The sequence below is a fragment of the Oenanthe melanoleuca genome, chromosome 4A (genome assembly GCF_029582105.1).
Source record: "Oenanthe melanoleuca isolate GR-GAL-2019-014 chromosome 4A, OMel1.0, whole genome shotgun sequence".
Lineage (NCBI taxonomy): Eukaryota > Metazoa > Chordata > Aves > Passeriformes > Muscicapidae > Oenanthe > Oenanthe melanoleuca.
Window position 1 is genome coordinate 18,514,251 of NC_079338.1, and position 19,012 is coordinate 18,533,262.

Consider the following 19,012-nt stretch of genomic DNA (forward strand, 5'->3'; position numbering starts at 1 on the left):
AAGTGTAATACAATAGCTGACACCTAAACAGCCCTTAGTGTTTCTGTGGTTTTCCACTGTCCTCTGGCAAGAGAGTTTGGGGATATTACATAACAGCTGCCAGGGAATTTCCATCTGGTGAATGCCTTTCTATGTCCATTAGACTTTATGATGTATTGACAAATGAATTTGGGTTTCAGTGCTCTCATTACCGTGGTGTGACTGCAGCCAGCTCATGTTTTACCCCTCTGGATGAACGAGGGTCAGTGTTAATTCATGGATAAAAATTCCCCAGTGAATGTGGCATCAAAACTGTGCAGCAGCTCTGGCTGCCTTCAGAGGCTGGTTTGTGCTGGTTTGAAAGGAAAATCTGGATGGATCCAAGCCAGGGAATTCAGGGAGTTTCCCAGAGCTCCCCTCTCCATGGCACAGGTGAGGTTGGGATCCATCCACCAATCCATCCACCAATCCATCCCTCCATCCCTCCATCCCTGCCTGGCTGCAGGGCTCTGCAGAGCAGACAAAGCTTCTCTCTGCTTCCCTTTATTGTTTCACAGTCCCTTCCTGCTAATGCAGGAAGTCTCTTTATGGCTATGAGAGTCTCACAGCTTTAAACTGCTCCTGTGTTTTCTGGGGACTTCACAAGTTCCCAGAGCAATTTAAACTCAGTGTGGTAAAGGAGACCTTAAAAGTTCTTCTCCTTTTTCTTACCTTTTAGGAAGTAGCATCAAACTGTCCTTTAAAAATGAGTCTACATTTATGATTCAGTGCAGTGCAGCAGCCCAAGGGCCAGCCCAGATAAGCTGCTATAAATCATTCAAAGCAGGGAGATAATAACTTCTTGTTTAAGATCTGGTTTTATATTATGTATGTTTATAAAACAGAAATAGGTGTCTCTGACTGAGTGCCAACATCCCAGCCTATTTTGGGAACTCTTTTCTGGGACTTATGTAGTCTTTGATCAATTTTCACCACTGTTCACTGCACAATTTTATGTTTACTTATCTGAAATTTTTAAAAAGTATTTATTTAAAAGTAAATCCAGTATGTTGTAGCAGTAGACTAGTATCCTGCCATTGTGGAAACACTATTTTAAAATGCTGAATTTTGTCTTTTCTAACTGTAAATCTATGCATGAAGGGGTGGTTTATAACTCATCCAATTGAACTGATACAAGGAGATGCAGTCCTGTCACCAGCTCCTCCTGTCCCTCTCTTTCCTCTATTACATTATATTTAGCACTCATGCAAAACATGAAATGCAGAAACAACTGAAAACTGGTTTAAAACCTCCCCCAAGCACTGGTTTTCCATCAGAGGAGTGAACTGGACTGGCTTAATCTTTCCCACTGGCTGTGATGCACTGCAGGTGTCGGGGGAAAAGGAAATCCTGTCTTTCCAGGGAAGTTTCCAGTTACTTGAGTTTGTGTGCACGGGGCAAGCATGCCCTGAATTACTGCACTGCCAGCAGGCTCCTGGCTCCCACTCTGGGTGTGGTTTGCACTGTTCTCTTTAAAAGGTAGGGTGCAATTAGAAGATCTGAGCTGAGCCTCGGCAGTGCCACGTTTAACCTTTCCAGGAACCCTGGCAGAGCGTTTGTGAAGTATTAGCACTGGCATTAGGAGCAATTCCTGATTTATTATTATGTGTCACTTTAATTAACATGCTGTTTCACTCCCTCTTCCAGATTGTTAATGAAGATGTTAAATAAACAGGACCAAACAGTGATCCCTGCAGAGCTCCACCAGACACCTCCCACCAACTTGATGCATTGCCATTTTTCATTACCCTTTATTTGCACTCAGCCAGCCATTTTTAAATCCAAGTGACAGTACTCCATGTCCAAGCCAATTTGAATTAATTTTGCAAGCAGAGATTCTGTAAGACACTACATCAAGTGTTTTACTCAGACCAGATATATTACACATGCTTTCATCCACTAATTTTCTAAAGCTATCAGAAAAAGCAATCAAGCTTTGAAGATTACTAGCACCCAGCCAGCTTTTTGCTGGTTTCTTCACTTACAAAACCTATCTTGGCATTATTAAAGATTTGCCACTCCTTTAGCTGATGACTGATTTAAAACAATGCATCTTTCTAACCCATTACCTTCCCAAAATAACACAGAGCACTGATTATTCCTCCTAAGTGCAATTTTAGGGCCATGTGGCATGTGAGTTTAAATTGTGATTGGCAGACAGATATTTTTCTTGAAAAGGATCCGTGATTTCAGCAGCTTAGCTTATGTTTATTTTACACACTTCCAGCTGTTAGCTTGTATCAGCAGTTATTCCTTATTCCCAGTATGAAAGCAAGTAGGTCCTGTGACACCTCTTTAATTATACCAGGGAAGGAACATCAGAGTGGCAGTAGAGGTAAAAAATACAGTATAGCAGGATTAGCTCTCACAAAACCAGATTTATTTCTTACAGCAGAGGAACACGCCAGTCAAAATAAACTTTCTCTCCTTATTTAATACATTCCTTTCCTCCATGTTTTATTGCCTACTCATGCTATAAATTGTTATACTTAAGACTTCCAGTCAGAATTGGGTTTTTTTCCCCCTCTTTTGGCTTGTCCATTCCTTATACTTCTGTCTCCCCAGAGCTGGAGCCATTTATTCACTGCCTGCTCCCTTCCTAAAAACCTCTTGTGCTTGTGAAGGGCTGTGTTTGTTTTCCAGGGGTTTGGGGTTTTCTTTGGGGCACAGAGAAAAGTGCTGCCTTCAGGTTTCTACAGACTCTTTGGTAAAACTGGGAAGGTTTCAGGTGTTTTTCCCTCCTAAAGCCTGGCTCATATCCTGGTTACTAAACTATGTTTTTTAATAGCTGCCCCTACTAAAACACTTTCATATTCTTGCCAGAGCCATTCCAATACAACTCTTGGTTCTTCTCTTACCTGGGGCTCAGTTCTGCATCTATTTTTTGGACGGTGATTTACTGAAATGAGTCCAAAATGTTTACTGCTACATTCCTCTAAATTTTTCATGCTGTTAAGTCAGCTTGGTCAGGGTAAAATTTTCAAGCTGGAATTTTGCTGAGAAAAATGCTGAGTGTTTTGCTGACTTCTGTGAGTTTAGATCACTGGGATCCTACAATGGGTGTGTTGTTTATTGAATGTTGTTTTTCTTTATTTCTTCACTTAGTTTTATTTATCAAAATTAATGATAATGAATGGTCTCTTAATTCAAGTCTTTCAGCTCATAGTGGGGTGACTCCATCAGAATACCCAGTGCTCCACTTGTATGCATGTGTGCATGAAGGCAGCACATTGATTTTCTTCCCAAGGATAAGGGAAACAAAGGTCAGAGCTCCTCACGCTCTAATTTATGCAAGATTAATGCATAGAATACAGCAGAGTTCACTTAATGAGCATGAAACATGCAGATGAGTGAAAAAGTGTATCGTTTCCAGTTTTGATTTCCCAGTGGAAAGAATCTAAAATAATACAAAAATATAAAATATCTTTAAAAAGAATTTCTGATTAAGACATAAGCAGTGGTGTATAATCCTGGAAATAAGGAACTCAGGGCTCATTTTCCTTTGCTCAGCCTTTGGAATATCCTGCATTTTGTGCTGCCATGAAAACTGGGCACACATCTGGGGCTCTTGCCTTGGGAAGGCTGCACCTGTGGGAAGATGCTATCTCACAGAAATGTTTCTGTGCTGATGCTGTCGTGGCTCTGGAGGCAGACTGCTGGAGAAAAACCAGAGGTTTGTGTTAATCAGCATCTGTAATCCCTAAAAACAAAGAAATTGCTGATGAACTGGAGATGATAAGAGATGTCTGGTGTCTACAGCAAACTGCCTGGAGGTGAAAGTCTCTTCTCTGCACTGAGTGACCTTCTGGAAGCTGAATTGTCCATTTGCACTCATCCCCAGCAGGGTTTCTCCAGTTTAAGATTTTGTTGTCAGTTGCTTTCCAAGCCTCCCTTTTAGTTTCTCTGCTGCTTTGCAGAGCTTCTCCTTAGCACGGTGCTGGTGACAGAGAGACAGAACAGGAAAGTCAAAGCACAGAGAGAAAAAAAGAACATTGATGTTACTGCAGAGAAAAAAAAGAGTCACTAACAGAGTCTGTTAGAACATTCAGATGTGTACAGTGTATTGCTGAAAATGGAGTTCTGCTCCTTAGAAGAGATTTATTGTCTCTAAAGGGACAGCAATGGATTTACTGAGGGCTGGAGAGGCTGAAATGAGTTTTGCTCCTGTGCATTCACATGTCTGGGTCTGTGTCTTTTCTTCCTGGGTGACCTGCTCCATATCCAAGTCCCTGTTCTGTCACCTCCTCCTGAGCCACTCATTTTTAATGTACACAAAAGTTCAGCCATAATTTCTCTCCTTAAAACTGTAATGGGGGCTTTGGAAACAGCTTCATTTTCATCAATGTGCTGCAACTCTCACTCGAAGCAGAAATAAAAATGCCCATTTCACTCTATAATTGACTTTAATCTCCAAATTTGGCACACTAGCTTCTGAGAGGTGAACTGAATTTTCAGTTCACCAAACAGAAGTCCTTAAAATATTTGCTGGAGTTTTGCTCAGATTCTCTCATGTTTCATGGATTTTCTGAGATAGTTCAGCCCAATGTCAAGCTCTAAACAGCTGCCAGGCATCTCAGAGATAGAAAACTTTTGAACATCCAGTAGCAACTGCTGAGTGCATTTCTCTGCATTCACCACGATCTAGTGAGTTTAAAAGATTGTTCACAGACACCTGTTGGATGCTGTCCTTGGAGTTTCTAGACAATATTTCGTTGAAAAAAATAATCCACAACTCTGCCTCTCTTTTAAAATCAAAACATCACAGTTCCTTCTGTGTGCTCTCTCCTCATCCATGACCAGTGCAAGCTATAAAGTCAAGGCAGGGCTCTGTGGGATAAGTCTGAAGTGAGAAATGGAAATTCCATTTGGACCCAGTCCTGCCTCCCAGGCTCTGCACTCTGCTCCTGAGGCTTCTGTCTGAGCCCTGTCAGACTGGGAGGAAGCAATGCTACTCACAGCTTTATTAAAGATCTGTAATGCCTATTACTTAATTAAAATCCAGCCTGGGAGAAGCCTAGATTGCATCTGCCTGGTAAGAGATGGTCTCCAGTTCTCTTTATCATGGAAACTGTTAAGTTTTCCCTCTATTTTAGAAATGAAATGTTGAATTAATGAGCTTCTCTCCCCACCTCTGATTTCCAAAAGCAAAGCACAATATTCATGTTGGCAAGAATTTCCTACAGTACTAAAACATATTTGTGCTGTGCTGGCTTTTCTGTATTTTTTCATGCTTCTCTTTTGTTCCTAACAAAACTGGTTGCTTCCCCAAAATCTTGTGATAACTTTTTAGACTACAATCTATTTCCAGTGTCTTTATGAGAGCAAAGCTCTGTCATTATGTTCCCAAAGGGATGTACCAGTAAACCTGAAGGCTGGGGAATAAAAATTGGAAGATTACTGTTTCTTGTCATGTATTTCTGTTTTATGGTGTTGACTATACTGGAAAGGCTTAGTGGGGAGAAAAAATAACAGCAGTGAAGGGAAGTAGCTATTAATGTCCTATCAGAGCTTGATGGGGCTTGATATAATTAAAAAAAAACCAAACTTGTGATATCTCCAGCAATTGTAATTTCAATTATTTGCTAGCTAAAGGCAACTTTCACTGCTCCAAGTTAGGAAATCATGTAAATAGACTAATTAATATAATTTGCCTTGTGCTCCACTAAGAGAACAAAACAAAATATTTCGGTTTTTTAAGAGGAAAAAAAAAAACCTCTGTAAAATAAATATTATGAATATTCAGTCCATCCATAAAGCAAACATGACACATTTCCAGCCATCCTCAGCATTTCTGAGGAAGTGACCAAGGCTTGCTTTGGCTTTCCAGCACTGAGAGGGAAGGCTCTTTGTGTGGGTGAGAGCAGCTCACAAGGTGTGCAGCACTGAAAGGTTTCATCACCTTCTGTCTGCAGCCCTTTAACATCAAGAGATTCCCACAGAACTTAAAATGAGCCTTTGAAATGTTCCGTGCTGCGGTGGCAGAGAGGGACAATAAATAACATTTCTCTTTTTTTCCTCCTGTGGAATGGAGAGATAAAGCTATTTATAAAACTGTAAAGACTTACAAATCATTCTAACAGGTTGTCATATGTTAATGTCAGCGAGAATTTAATCACCCAAAGTAAAAAATCGATATTTTTTTTTCTCCAATCCTATCTTATTTTCATAACTCTCTCTATTGACAGACTCTCTTGTGATGATAAATTAAAGGAAAGCTCAAGACCACAAAAAATGTAAAATCAGAAAAAAACACAGGGACTGACCCAGTAGGTTGTTTTTAAACTGTGTGGCAGTTTTATTTTTTTGTGTCCTTGTAGCATTTACAGGATCTAATGAGGAGTCATTGTGCTCAGCACTGTACACCTGCTTAACAAGGAAATAAAGAGATAATAAATAGATGGACTGTGAAGATCCAGATTTCTATAACAAGTAGCAAGGCTGTCTGGAGAAACTCTTTATGGAGTTGTTGATTCAGGAAGAAACAACCTTGCTTGGGAGCAGAACAATTTTATTCATCAATTCATTAATAAAGATTTTTATGACAGCTGCTTACCCAAAAAGCTGTTCAGTGACAGGTTTAATTTGCCATCTGGGGCTGCAGTGCCCTGAGTTCTTTGGCTTTTGGCCACTTTCACTCCTGTTCCAAGAGACACATCCCTGGGCTCTCCAGGTGATCCCATGGTGGGTTGGGCTTCATCTTCTCAGCCAAAGAGCAGTTTTAGAGAAAAATAAAGACATGCATGATGCTTGGATTTGTGATTTTGTGGTTTTGTGTCTCTCTCAGTAAATCCAGTGTTGATGGGGTTCTTGTCCAGAGGATGTTGGACATTCCTTGGTGGCTCAAGTGAGGGAGGCTCATGCCAAGCTTGCCATGCTTTTGTTATGGTGAACATTAGAATAATTAATCTTAAAAATCACCCTGTTCTCTCCTTCAAATTAGTTTTATGCTTTTATGCTGTTGGCTGACCTGATGGCTTTAGTTGTGTCCATAGCAAACGAGCCACACCCAAAAGTGCAATGTGAATTTAACCCCTTTATCTCTGTGTGCTGTCCAGCCCTTCTCTGGGTCAGTGGGGGCTGCCAGGGCAGACCCCCTGTGCTGAGACAGAAAACACCAGAGGTTTCCTGCTGAGATTTCAGATGCTCAGGGAGCAGAGCCCTGCCTGCTGCCTCCCAGGCCTGTGGGAGCAGGCCTGGAAAATCTCCTTTCCATTCCTAAAAAATGCTGCAATTGCAAACAGAGAGAAGAAAAACTCAACCATACAAACAGCACAGTGGGTCTGAGCCCTTTTGCTGGTGCTGAGGACATTCACCTCCCCCTGGGTTTTTAGGACATGATCTCATTTCCCTCTCCCTACATTTTGCCATGTAGGTTTATTTCCCAGCCTTTTTAAGGAGGTGCTTTGCCCATCAGAAGTGCAGAGGTTGATGGATGTCCCTGGGCTCCCTGATGAAAGGTTGGCTGGCTGATGGTGTGGGTTTGGTAGCTGTGGTACAGTGCAGGCTCTAATAGGAAATCAAATAGTTCATTTCACAGCCATCAAGTACATGCTGAGCTGCCTGACTGCTTTATGCTGCTTTGTCTTTGAGGACATAAAACCTATTCTTACTTTATGAAAACATACTTTGTGTTGGATAATCATTTCATTTACATATAAAGGTTACACTTAATAAAAATATATGAACCAAAATTGCAACAAAGATACAACATCATAAACCACCTTTTTTAAAGTGTGCTGGTTTTCCCTCTTGAAAGGCTTCATTGCCTTTAAGACAGGAGATATTGCTTCAGAACTAAAGATTTAAAGCTTTTTTCTTCTGCCTGTAGTAAAAGTAATAAAGCTTTTTATTGTACAAAGACTGTAAATATATTTAGCAATAATTTCAACAGCTGGAAGTGTCTAGATGCCTGTAGTGGAAATACAAGGATCATATTTACCTAGACTTGGCCTTGAAATTTCTATAACCCTTCTCTTTCCACCTAAGCAGCCCTGAACAGTTATTGGTTGTTATCTTGTAAACACTGCAAGACAATCTCGTGGAGAAAATGACTCTGTGCAGTCAGAAATAAGATACTGCTGGAGCAGGAATGCTGTGAGTATTTTCTGTTGTCACTGTTTGTGACAACTGTTTCCTGCAAAGAGGAATCACCCCTGCAGTCTGCAGCCAGCCCCAAGAGAAGAGCCTGGTGCTGGGGAGCTTTAATTCCCTGAAGATGCCACAAAAAATTAGATATCCTAAAATAATGGATGTTGTTTAGGGGGAAAAAATAAATAGAGAGTGTGAGAATAGTTGTCTTTATCATTGCTTTGTTATTCTAAGTGCATGAGATATTTGGGTTTGGTGGAGTGGCAGATTTAGGGTACAGGTAAAAGTTCATTGCCTTTGGAAATACAGAAAGTTGAGAAGCAAAGCTGCACCAATTTTCATTCCTGCCAACACCTCATTGCCTTTCTCAGTAAATATCTCAGCACTGCCAGTGTTTCATCCCTAAATCAGTATTAATATATTTCCATCTCTCACTTTTATATTGTACTTCTGTTGACCCAAGAATACAAACACACTTTCAACTCCTAAACCTTATTATCCCCTGAGGAACGTGCACAGACACACAGAGGTGCTCTGCAAGCAGTGTCTCCTTCAACTCCACTTATAAAATAATTATCATTGTTCTAGCTCTCTGTGATGGGAAGTATAACCAATTATTGCATAGTTAAAATCACAAAATGGAAACAAATGCAGGCACAGACACTCATTCCTTGTGGGGAAAGCTGCCATCAGTATTGAGTTTGATGAGTGTGGTTGGAAAATCTGCTGAAATTTCTTTGTGAGATGTATCTGAAGGATAAATACTCACAGAGTTTCCAAGAAAAGAAGAAAAATTATTCCAAAATATTAGTTTGCTCTGCTGAAATTTTCTTTCTGGCAGTTTTTTCAGAGATGCACTTAGGCCTTTCAGACACTCTGATTTTTCTGGTCCAGATGTCCAGTGTGGGTGTGACCCACATAAATAAATAAAAATAAACAAACAAACAAACAAACAAACAAACAAACAAATAAATAAATAAAATGTTTATTTATTCTCCCACTGAATGGTTTTGATGACCTTTTGGTAGAGGTTTCTCTTCTTCTCAGCTGATCTCTGCTCTGCCTGTTGCACTCTGAAACAGAGAAACTTTGATGAACTGAACAAACCTTTCACTCAGGAAATTTTAAATTTCGACTTGTAACACTTCACAGTTCAAACCAACATTAAAAAATGATATTTTTATGTCTCAAAAGGTTTTGAGACAATACTGAAACATCCAGTTTTTGACAGCATCTTGCCAGCTACTTGAATTTGAAACATGAGAAAAGTCTCTGGAGAATACAGGAGGAGTGATGATAGTAAGAAGGAAATGGATTGTGTATTGTTAAAAAATCAGACCTTTCCAAACATGCAAGAGTAATGCAAGGTATCAAATCAAGACAAATGTTATTGTGCTGATCATAAGTTAGGTCAAGACAGTAAAGTTTCCAAATAAGGCTGGAGGGGGAGACTTCTTTCTGATGGCTGAGATCACCAAAGTGAGGAAAAAATCTGTAAAATAATGCATCTCTCATTTTTTAACAGTAGAGATTTTAAAAATTATTATTGAAACAGATTTGAGCAACTTTTAAGTATCATATCTTGATATCAGTCCTAAATTTTTTTGTAATAGGCAGGAAACCTTCTATACCATGGATTTCTAAATGAAAATATTTGATTTCCACTTCAGTGGAAAGTAGAAGAGCATTTTAAAAAGTAGACATCAGCAGTGATTAGAAATGTCAATTAACATAGTGTAAACAACAAGAGCTTGTGTACTTCTGTGAAATCAAATCAAACTGTCTCAGCAGCAGATGAAGTTACTTTATTTCCCACTAAAGGGAATTGTTCCATGGCTACTGCAGGTGATAATTGCATTATCAACTGATATCTTAAATCTGTGCTAGCATTCACTGAATTTGATTTTAGGAAACCTACACTTGACCAGACCATTTTTCTGGTATCCTTTGGGGATGGCAAGAGAATTTTGGGTTTGTGAAACACAATCACACGTTCAGCTGATAGAAATTGTCAGTGATATTAACAGAATTCCATCTGGTGGATCAGGATTTTCTGCTTCTGAGTCTAAAATACATCAGTAACTCTCATGTCCACCTGTCTTGTCTTAAAATAATAGAGTGTATTATAAAATAACAGATTTAGGTCTCCATTTTGGGTAACAAGGTACTATCCCCTACAAAACTGGGGCTCTATTGATGAAATATTGATGAAAGATGATGAAAACGTCAAGAGGAACTGGAATTCTCTGTGCAGGAGGATTTGTTTTATTAGCAGGAGTTTGCATCAGTACAGAGGGCTGGGGTTCAACCTCTTGGAGGGAATAAACTGTTTAAAGAGTGACACAGGACCAGTGGGCTGGGAAAGGAATGAATTTAAATTTCAATTTAAATTTCAATTTAAATTTAAAAAAAAGAAAATACATAAAGGTCCTGCACACCCCTGTGAAGCAGTTCAGTGTGATGGGGCTTTATGAATAAATGTAGAATGTTAAAATTGCATAACTTTGTACTTCCTTTAATGGTTTTAATTCTTCCCTCATAAAACCAAATTAAAGTTAAGTTGAAGAGAAGTTAACACTGAATAATGGTGGTTTGGATTCTGAAGGGGCTGAGTGAAATGACCTAAAATCCTCTTTGTTTCCTTCTCCAGGATAACACAGAATGAACATTCTTGCTCCTGTTTCCTGCAGGAGACCTTGCTCTCCCCTGCACCTTCATGCCACAGACAAATCTTCCAGCTCACAGAATGGGGATAATTAGAATGGAAGAAATCTTTATGGTTTTTTGAGGAATTGGATCAATCAATTTTGACTTGGAGACTTTCCCTGTGGTTTATTTGATAGTTAGAAGCATCAGCATCTCAGAAGTTAATGATCTGCCTGAAATAATGGGGATTTTAGAAGATGGAATGTTACTAAATTAATAAATATAATAAATATTAACTATTTCACTGCAAGTAGATGGTCTCTCTGAAATTAAAGCTGAGAATAATGCTGGATTTTCACTTCAGAAGTAATGGTTTCATATATTACTGAGACATTTTTTATTGATGATGTTGATATTCAGAACAGAGCTGTGTATTATATTCATAATGCCCATCAGGGCTGTGCTCTCATTTTAATTGAAATACAGTTCCTCTTCATGTGGAGATGCTCTCTGCTTCAGGTCTGGGCTCATTCAGCAAGTTTAGGACAGATAAATGTGGGGAAAATGTTTCAATATTTGCTCCTTATGTTTATGGAGAACCAGTGAAAGTTTGCCACTCCCCAGGTAATTAGATTCCAATACAGGAAACGTTTTGGGATGATGTAGAATCTACTGAACAAAATGGAAAGTATGATGAGAGATGAAATGAATTATAGACAGGTGAAGGAAATGGGGAAAGTTTTAAGAGAAATTGTTTTATATAGAATAGTTATTATAACACTTAGTCATGAAAACAGCAGCAATAAAATTATATTTATAGCTGAATAAGGAGTCTCAGTGTGATTAAGATATGGAAGTAGCTAATTGGACTGCTGAAATATTAGGATATTGAAGTGATGAAAAGTATACAAATGAAAATAAAAGTGCATAAAAATTAATGAGGAGACTGAAATAGGAAATGGAATAAAGGAAAATAACAAAGGAAGCAATGTAGAATGAATAAATATCCAGCTGGTGGACAAGGAGATATTGAGGACATTGCAGTGGGGATTCATTCATTGCCTCAGAGCTGCTGGGTTGGTGTTTGGGGTTCTAACTTTGCCTTGGATTTCAATCCTTTCAAGATCCTTACAATAATTTTTCAAAATGTATTTTCCAAGCTTGGAGGATTTGGAAAAAAATTAACAGTTTGGAAAGCATATAAAACATTTATTATGAAAACGATGAGATTTGCTGCACACTTCTGTCTGTAGCTTTGCAGGGATAAATTCAGTAGAATTGTTACTGCAATTATATATCAGGACACACAAAGTTTATGCTTGCACATAAATATGAGATGAACTCTCCTGCCAAGCACTTTAAGTAGCAGCTGATGTTTCATTATAACCCTGATTTATACCAACAAGGTAAGAAATTTACAGTTAACTAACTCTGTAAATAATTTTGGCCTCTGAGATACCTCAATGTGAAATATGGTCAGGAATGAACAGCAAAACAAGGTGTTTGGATTAAACACATTCTTTTATTATTAGCTAACAACTTTACCTCTATTTATCCATTTCCAGGGAATTCTGTTTTACACAGAATTATCTCATTCTCTTCACTGTATGTAGCTGGAAAGGCTAAACCCCAAAGCTGCATTCTCACTGCACACTGTGTTAGAATGGTTCCAGCAGTTCCCATCCTTGCAGGAAAAGGTGCAGTTTTGATTTAGATTTTAGGTCTAGATGATTTTTCCCCCCTGAGATCTGTGGTTTTTATCACCACCAGTGTGATGGTGTCCAGAAGGAAAGGACATCCTGCTGTGGAAAGGCAGATTGCAGCTCTCAGGCTGGTGTTTGGAGTTAGGGCAGGGGAGGCAGCAGTGTCTGGGAGCTGCTGGAGCAGCAGCAGCCTGGCTGTGGGTCTGTGTTAGAGCAGAGCTTTGTGCTAAGCCAGAGCTGTGCACAGCCCAGGGTGAGTCCTGCCCACCCTCTCTGCTCTGCTCTTTGTGTTTCAGGTCCTTCCTCAGTGCTGGGGGTGAGAGCAGCTGGAGATCGAGTGTCCATTCACTGTGACACAGATAAACTGAGCAGGACTCCGAGAGGGAGTGCAGTGAGCCCCAGACCCAGACGTGAGGATTTCCTCTGGCTGTGACCGTGCAGAGCTGCCTGCAAGGGACACCAGGAGGGCACTGAGTGCAGCTCTCTGAAACAAGCTGAACATCTGCCTCCTCCCAGAAAGGTTCTCTGCATCTGCTGCCAGAGGAACCAGCAGAGACTCCTTGGGATTAGCCTTGCTATTAGGATGATGCTTTTTCCTCTAATATCCAGCTCTGAGCTTCCTTATGCCATTTAAAGCTATTGCTTATTCACTGTGGCCATGAGGAACAGATAATTCCATTCCTCTTTTCAACAGCCTTTTATTTTCCTGATGATTGCTATAATGTTGTCTCATTTTTCTGTCTTTAGGCAAACTACTGCAATTCAATTATTCTTTTGGCACAGGTGATATTGATTATTCCTAAGTATTCTCGTCCCTAGCACTTTTGCCATTTAAACTATCCTCTGTTTTAAGAGCTAATCTCTACCTCAATAAATCTGTCATGTGGAAGCTTAAGAAAACACAAGTTTGGTTTTTTTTTTTTTCATACAATGTGTAAATAAATGATGGAAGACTTTACACTGGGCATTGCAGCAGCCAAAATATAAATGGGTTCAAAGAAGGATTATACACAGCCCTTATGGAAGAATGGTCCAGAGGGAGCAGCTGAAAATAATTTTCTAAATGCAACCACTAGCCCAGGAGTTCTGAAATTATGGATTGTACCTGGGAGGGATGAACAAGGAAAGGGCTGTTCTTTACTTGCCCTATTGCTCACACCCTTTCTCTAAGCATCTGTTACAGGATGTTTCAGATATGACCTTCTTTTGTGGGATTGCTTCATCCTTAATAAGCTTAGGATACACTGGTTTGCATATGCATTCTCTAAATTTGTTGGCTTATTATTTCTGATAAAACTCATAAAAGGATTATGGGCCTCTTATCTCCCACCAGATTAATTGTGAGCTAAAACAGCAAAGGTTAAGAGGCTTGCCATTTCCTTTTCTCTCCTCTTGCAGATGGCTGCCTGAGTCTCTCTAAAACCATTTATCCTTCATCTTGTTCATTAGTTGTTGACCTATACCTTGTAATACAATCCTCACTCCTTTTTAAGATAAAGGAAAAATATTATGTAATTATGGAGATAGTCTCATTCTTTGAAATGTCTAATTATTTTTTTGAACTGTCCTTATTTCTTGGTTTAACTTAAGACAGGAAATTCCAATTCTGAATTATTCAAGAAAAAAAAAATCATACTGCTGCTTTTTAAGTAACATTATTTTAGTTTTACTTACTTCCCTTTTCTCTTTCCCTTATTCTTAAGAAATTTGATTGAGGTTGGTTTTTGGAGAAGAGTAAATTGGTTCTGTACAACCTGGATATTATTAGTGGGTGGGGGAAGAACCAATTAATTCAATGCCAGGGCTAACATCTATCCCTTTTCCTTTCTATTTTCTGACTCATTTTGTAATTTCTTAGCAATGCTTATCTACACCTGGCTTTCAATGCTGTGACACGACCACAGAATATTATTTTTCTTTCATCTGCTCTGGGAAAAGATTGTGTATTTTGATCTCTAATCTTGTCCTTGCCAGGGTGGGTGGGCTGCAGACTGGAGCAGAAGAAGTTCAGCTGGAGCAGGTGCAGAAGTTCAGCTGGAGCAGGTGCCAGCTGTGTGCTGGTGTGGCATGGGCAGGCTCAGAGCAGCTGGGTCATTCTGAAATGGAATGGGGAGTGAAGAATCCCTGAGAGGGTTTGCAAGCCCTGCTGGGTGCTGACAGCCCTGATCTGCCCCAGCTGGGGCACTGGCAGCCCAGCCCATCCCATCCCATTATCCCATCCCATTATCCCATCCCATTATCCCATCCCAGCCCAGCCCAGCCCAGCCCAGCCCAGCCCTGGCACTCTGACCAGCCTTAAGCCCACCTGCAGCTCCTGGCCCTGCCTCACCCCTGGGCTGCAGCTGCTCCCTCTCCTCTCTCAGTGCAGGTGAGATGTGAGGTTCTGCTCTGTCCATCCCTGCCAGCCTTGCCCTGGAGCTGGGCTCACAGGGCAGAGCTCCTGGGGGAGTTCCTGTGGGTTGCTCTGCAGCTTGTCGGGTCCTTTGGTGTTTGAGAGTGGCTGCAACGTTTGTTTCCTTATTGAAAACTTCTCTGGAGAGCTGTTTTGAGCAGAAATGGATTTGGGGTGTAGCTGGTGGATGGCAGTGCCAGCCTGTGCCAGCTGCAGCTCCTGTTGATTTGTCAGAGTGGCTGAGCTGCTCTCTGGCATTGCTTGGTGCTCTGGAACCCTGGAGAGGGGCAGTGTGGGCAGCAGAGGGTGGAGATGTTTGAGCTATTTCTGATTAATCTGATTATGAGTGTGAGCTCCTGGATCACAGGCAGCTCTTGTTTTTCACTGGCCTTCACTTTGTTTTATGTCCCTCACCTGCTGTGATTTCAGAAAGGGAATATAAATGTTGCTCTTGCACTGAGGAGAGGTGAGCTGGCTGTGGAATTTTACTTGTTAATAAAGCTGAAAATCTTCAGTGCAAGTTCATAGAAGTGGCTGAAGAGCATGTAGCTAAAATCCTGCAATTTGTAATTATTCTGTTGGTACACCAGGTTTGATCTGCTTGCACTGAGCTTTGATCCAACCATTAACAACCACACTAAAAATGAGCTTGTGACAAGTACCTGACTTAATTTTTGTTTTGAGGTGTGTTGAAATTATGGACTTGTGAAAGCAAAGCCAAAATCCCAGCGAATGTGGCCAAAATGGAGTAGAAAGATTGACTTCTTTGAGTAGATGTTGTCCTCCTTGATTTTTATTTTTAATTGATTGCTCTTGTTTTCCCTTGGAGCTGCAAGTGTCTGTTTTTTTCCTTCATAATGTCACATACATGTAGCAAAGCCAAATGATGGCTGATGTGCATGATCTGATTCCTTGTGGAGAAATTCTGCACAGTAAACATAGTGCACAAAAAACAACACAGCACTAATTGAGAGATATATCTTAAATTAGATGAGTTCTTTTCTTAATTCTTAACAATTAGTAAGCATTTTTATGAGCCACATACCATTCCTTGCTTTCCACAGTAAGTTTTGTAATTAACAATGGAAATAAGTAACTTCAGGCAGGATCTTTGTGTGTGTATATATAAAAATATATATGAGATAATTTCTCACTTTCTGCAAAGAAATCTATCACAGCCACATATTTTTGCTTTGGCAAGACCTTCATTGCCTCTATAAAGTTTTTAATATTTTGAGCACAGCAGTAACTTTTTTTCAATTGTTTGTGAGCTCATCTCATTTACACTTTACTGGTTAACTGAAAGCAGCATTGCTGGAGAAAATAAAATGGACATTTCAGAATGGGAATGCGTGTGATGCTGTATCATCTGGCTTTTTGAAGATAATAGAAATGAAAATAACTAAATGCAAAAGAACAAAATTAATGATAGCTGATCTTATGTAGTGGAGTGTTCCTCTCCTAAAAACTTTCAATGGAGACAACAGTTACAAATTGTTTTGGAAAGCAAAGTCAGACTTTAAAGTGTACAAGAGGCAGCTCCATGGTCATTATACTCCCTGAACAAGCATGCAGGCAAACATCACAAAATTCAACATTTCAAATATGCAAGAATGCATTTGAAAGGCACCCAGTTCTATCAGACAAATAGCTCTAGATGAAGACTCCAGCTGAGAACAAATTAAGAATGGCCTGGAATGTGGCTGGTGGTTTGTGGTTTAATCTGGTACTGAGCATTTCATATCAATAGATTTCCTTCATCAAAAAAGTCAGGCTGGGAAACTTCCTGTGGATTCCATCACAGAACAGCCCTTGGGATGCTGTTACTGTGCAGTGTTTGATGGGAGAAAATGAAAATGCAGCAAATGCAAATGTGGCACACACTGACAGAGCCAAGAGGCTCTGGCACCAGGAGCTGGACTAATCTTTCACTGCAATTTATTGTCATTTTATCTTTTTTTATTTTTATTTTTTTCCCAATGAGTGGAGTTTTCAGAACTCTTCAGACTCCATCAAGATTAAAATGCAAAACAGGGCATGTTTCTCCATTATTTTTATCACCAGTGGACTTCACTTAACAACCAGTTAGTTACAGAAATTCTGTAGGTGCAGGTTCCTGTTAATAATCCTTGCACATGAAAATGCTCAGTCTGTTAGGTGCCAGGAAGAGAATACATTTGGTGAATACTCTTGGCTTATATCGTTCTGAAATGCAGAAATGTTTGTAAAGCAGGGGTATTCTATGCTTCAGCAAGTCCTTATTTACACCATTTTTTCCCTGAAGTGCTGGTTTGGACCCTGGTGTGTAGCAATTACATATTATGGGCTGCCCACCCTCCTCAGTGTTGATATTTTGGTGTGAAATCAGGTCCTTACTTTGGTTTTGCATCCATAGAAAAGCTCCAGTCCCTTGATGCTGTAGTACACTAATGAAGGGACTGATACTGAAGATATTTTTTATCCCCACTGCTATTTTATCAACTAAACTATTGTACAATATGTTTGAGTAATGAATATGGCACAATAAGTGTTGCTACATTTTTTATTTTGTCGCCAGAAGATGCATCTCGTGGGAGAGGTTAAATCTAACAATATGATCACTTGGTGGCTTAAGCACTCCACTGAATCAAGGCTTCTGTATTCTAATTAGAGCTTCAAAATAGTCCCTGCCTGAGGATGCAGGAGGAACCTGCAGGATTTCAAATGGGCAGCCAGCAGGAATTCCTGACAAGTGCTCTGAGAATGTTTTACAGCTGCTTTAAGAGACGAGGGAATCTTTATGTTCAGCTGTTTCCCTGAATTTTAGATAATATTTAAAAAGAAATGCCCCTCAAAAAAACCCCAAACCTTTCATATCTTCTCTCTTTTTCATAACCAAAACACTGGTTTTTGTTGCTTTTCTTATACTTGCCTATACAAAAATCTGAGGGTTTTTTTCCTTTTGGAAAACACTCTTTTTAAACTGGCAAAATACCAAACATATTTGCTTCATATCCTTTGATCTTCAAAAATACCTCTTCAAGATTGAAAAAGAGAAAATATCTGTTATTACTGTAGCCTAAAATAATTTTAAAAATACATCTATACAAATGCTGACCCCTGCATCTTTAATGGCTGTGCTTCACTGTAAGAGGACTTTAGTTTCTCTTTTATTTTAGGTGTTGTTAGTGTCTAGTTCTTGAAATCACAATTGGTCTTCCACTGTTCTTAAGCTTTCATCCTGTTGGGAGTGAGGATTTGTTCCATGTTATTTTATTTTCTCTCTGTCCTGTCATTGAGGAGGTGCTGGCAATGTGCCCATGCAGGTGATCTGATTGTCCAGCTATTTACAAGACACTTTTTCTGACTCCTACCACTGATGGTGAAATAAGGGATGAAAGACTTTCAGAAGAACTCTGAAAAATCAGTTCTCACTTCACAGAGCCTTTGGGACACACTTAGGGCAGATGGCAATTTGCCACCAAAGCACTCAAAGTTTTTGAGTTACTTTAACACTGTTGAGCAAATCACAGGCAAAATTCTATTTGATTTCTGGTTATTCTTCTATTATCTTAAATGGGCCAAGCTTAAGTGAGGTTTACCCTGGAGAACAGTAGGAATAATGATGCCTTGCTGGAAATACTGAAATGAAAAATCTGCTGGCTTTTAAAACTTTTTAGTGAGAATCTCCTGGCACATGTTACTAGTTCAGAGGAAAGAGCTATATCCCATTTTCTGGGTGTAAAATCTGTAATGCTTTTTTTTTTTTTTTTTTTTCTCTTGAGGAAAACATTCATTAAATTGTTGAGGACACTGGAACTTCCTCATGTCCATTACAGAAGGAGTCATTAGGTGTTAATTGAGGACTCCTGTTACCCACCTTGGTTCTAGGAACTCTAATTCTGCATCAGCCTGGAGCCCAGTCTGGCCCCAGGGCTGGATTTTGCTGTTCCATTCAAAGTGATGCTCCTGGTTTGGGAAGGGATCTGTGAAATGTAACACTGCAGACACACAGTCACATCCTGCAGTTTGTACTGGGATGAAGCAGATGCAAATGGAGCTTATAATAACTTTATTTATGTCTATTTTTTGATGGTGGGTCCTGAACCATGTCAAGCAGTAGGAGATTATCCTGAACAGACCTATTTCCACCAGTACTCACTCTTCCACAAGTTCCAGTGAGCAT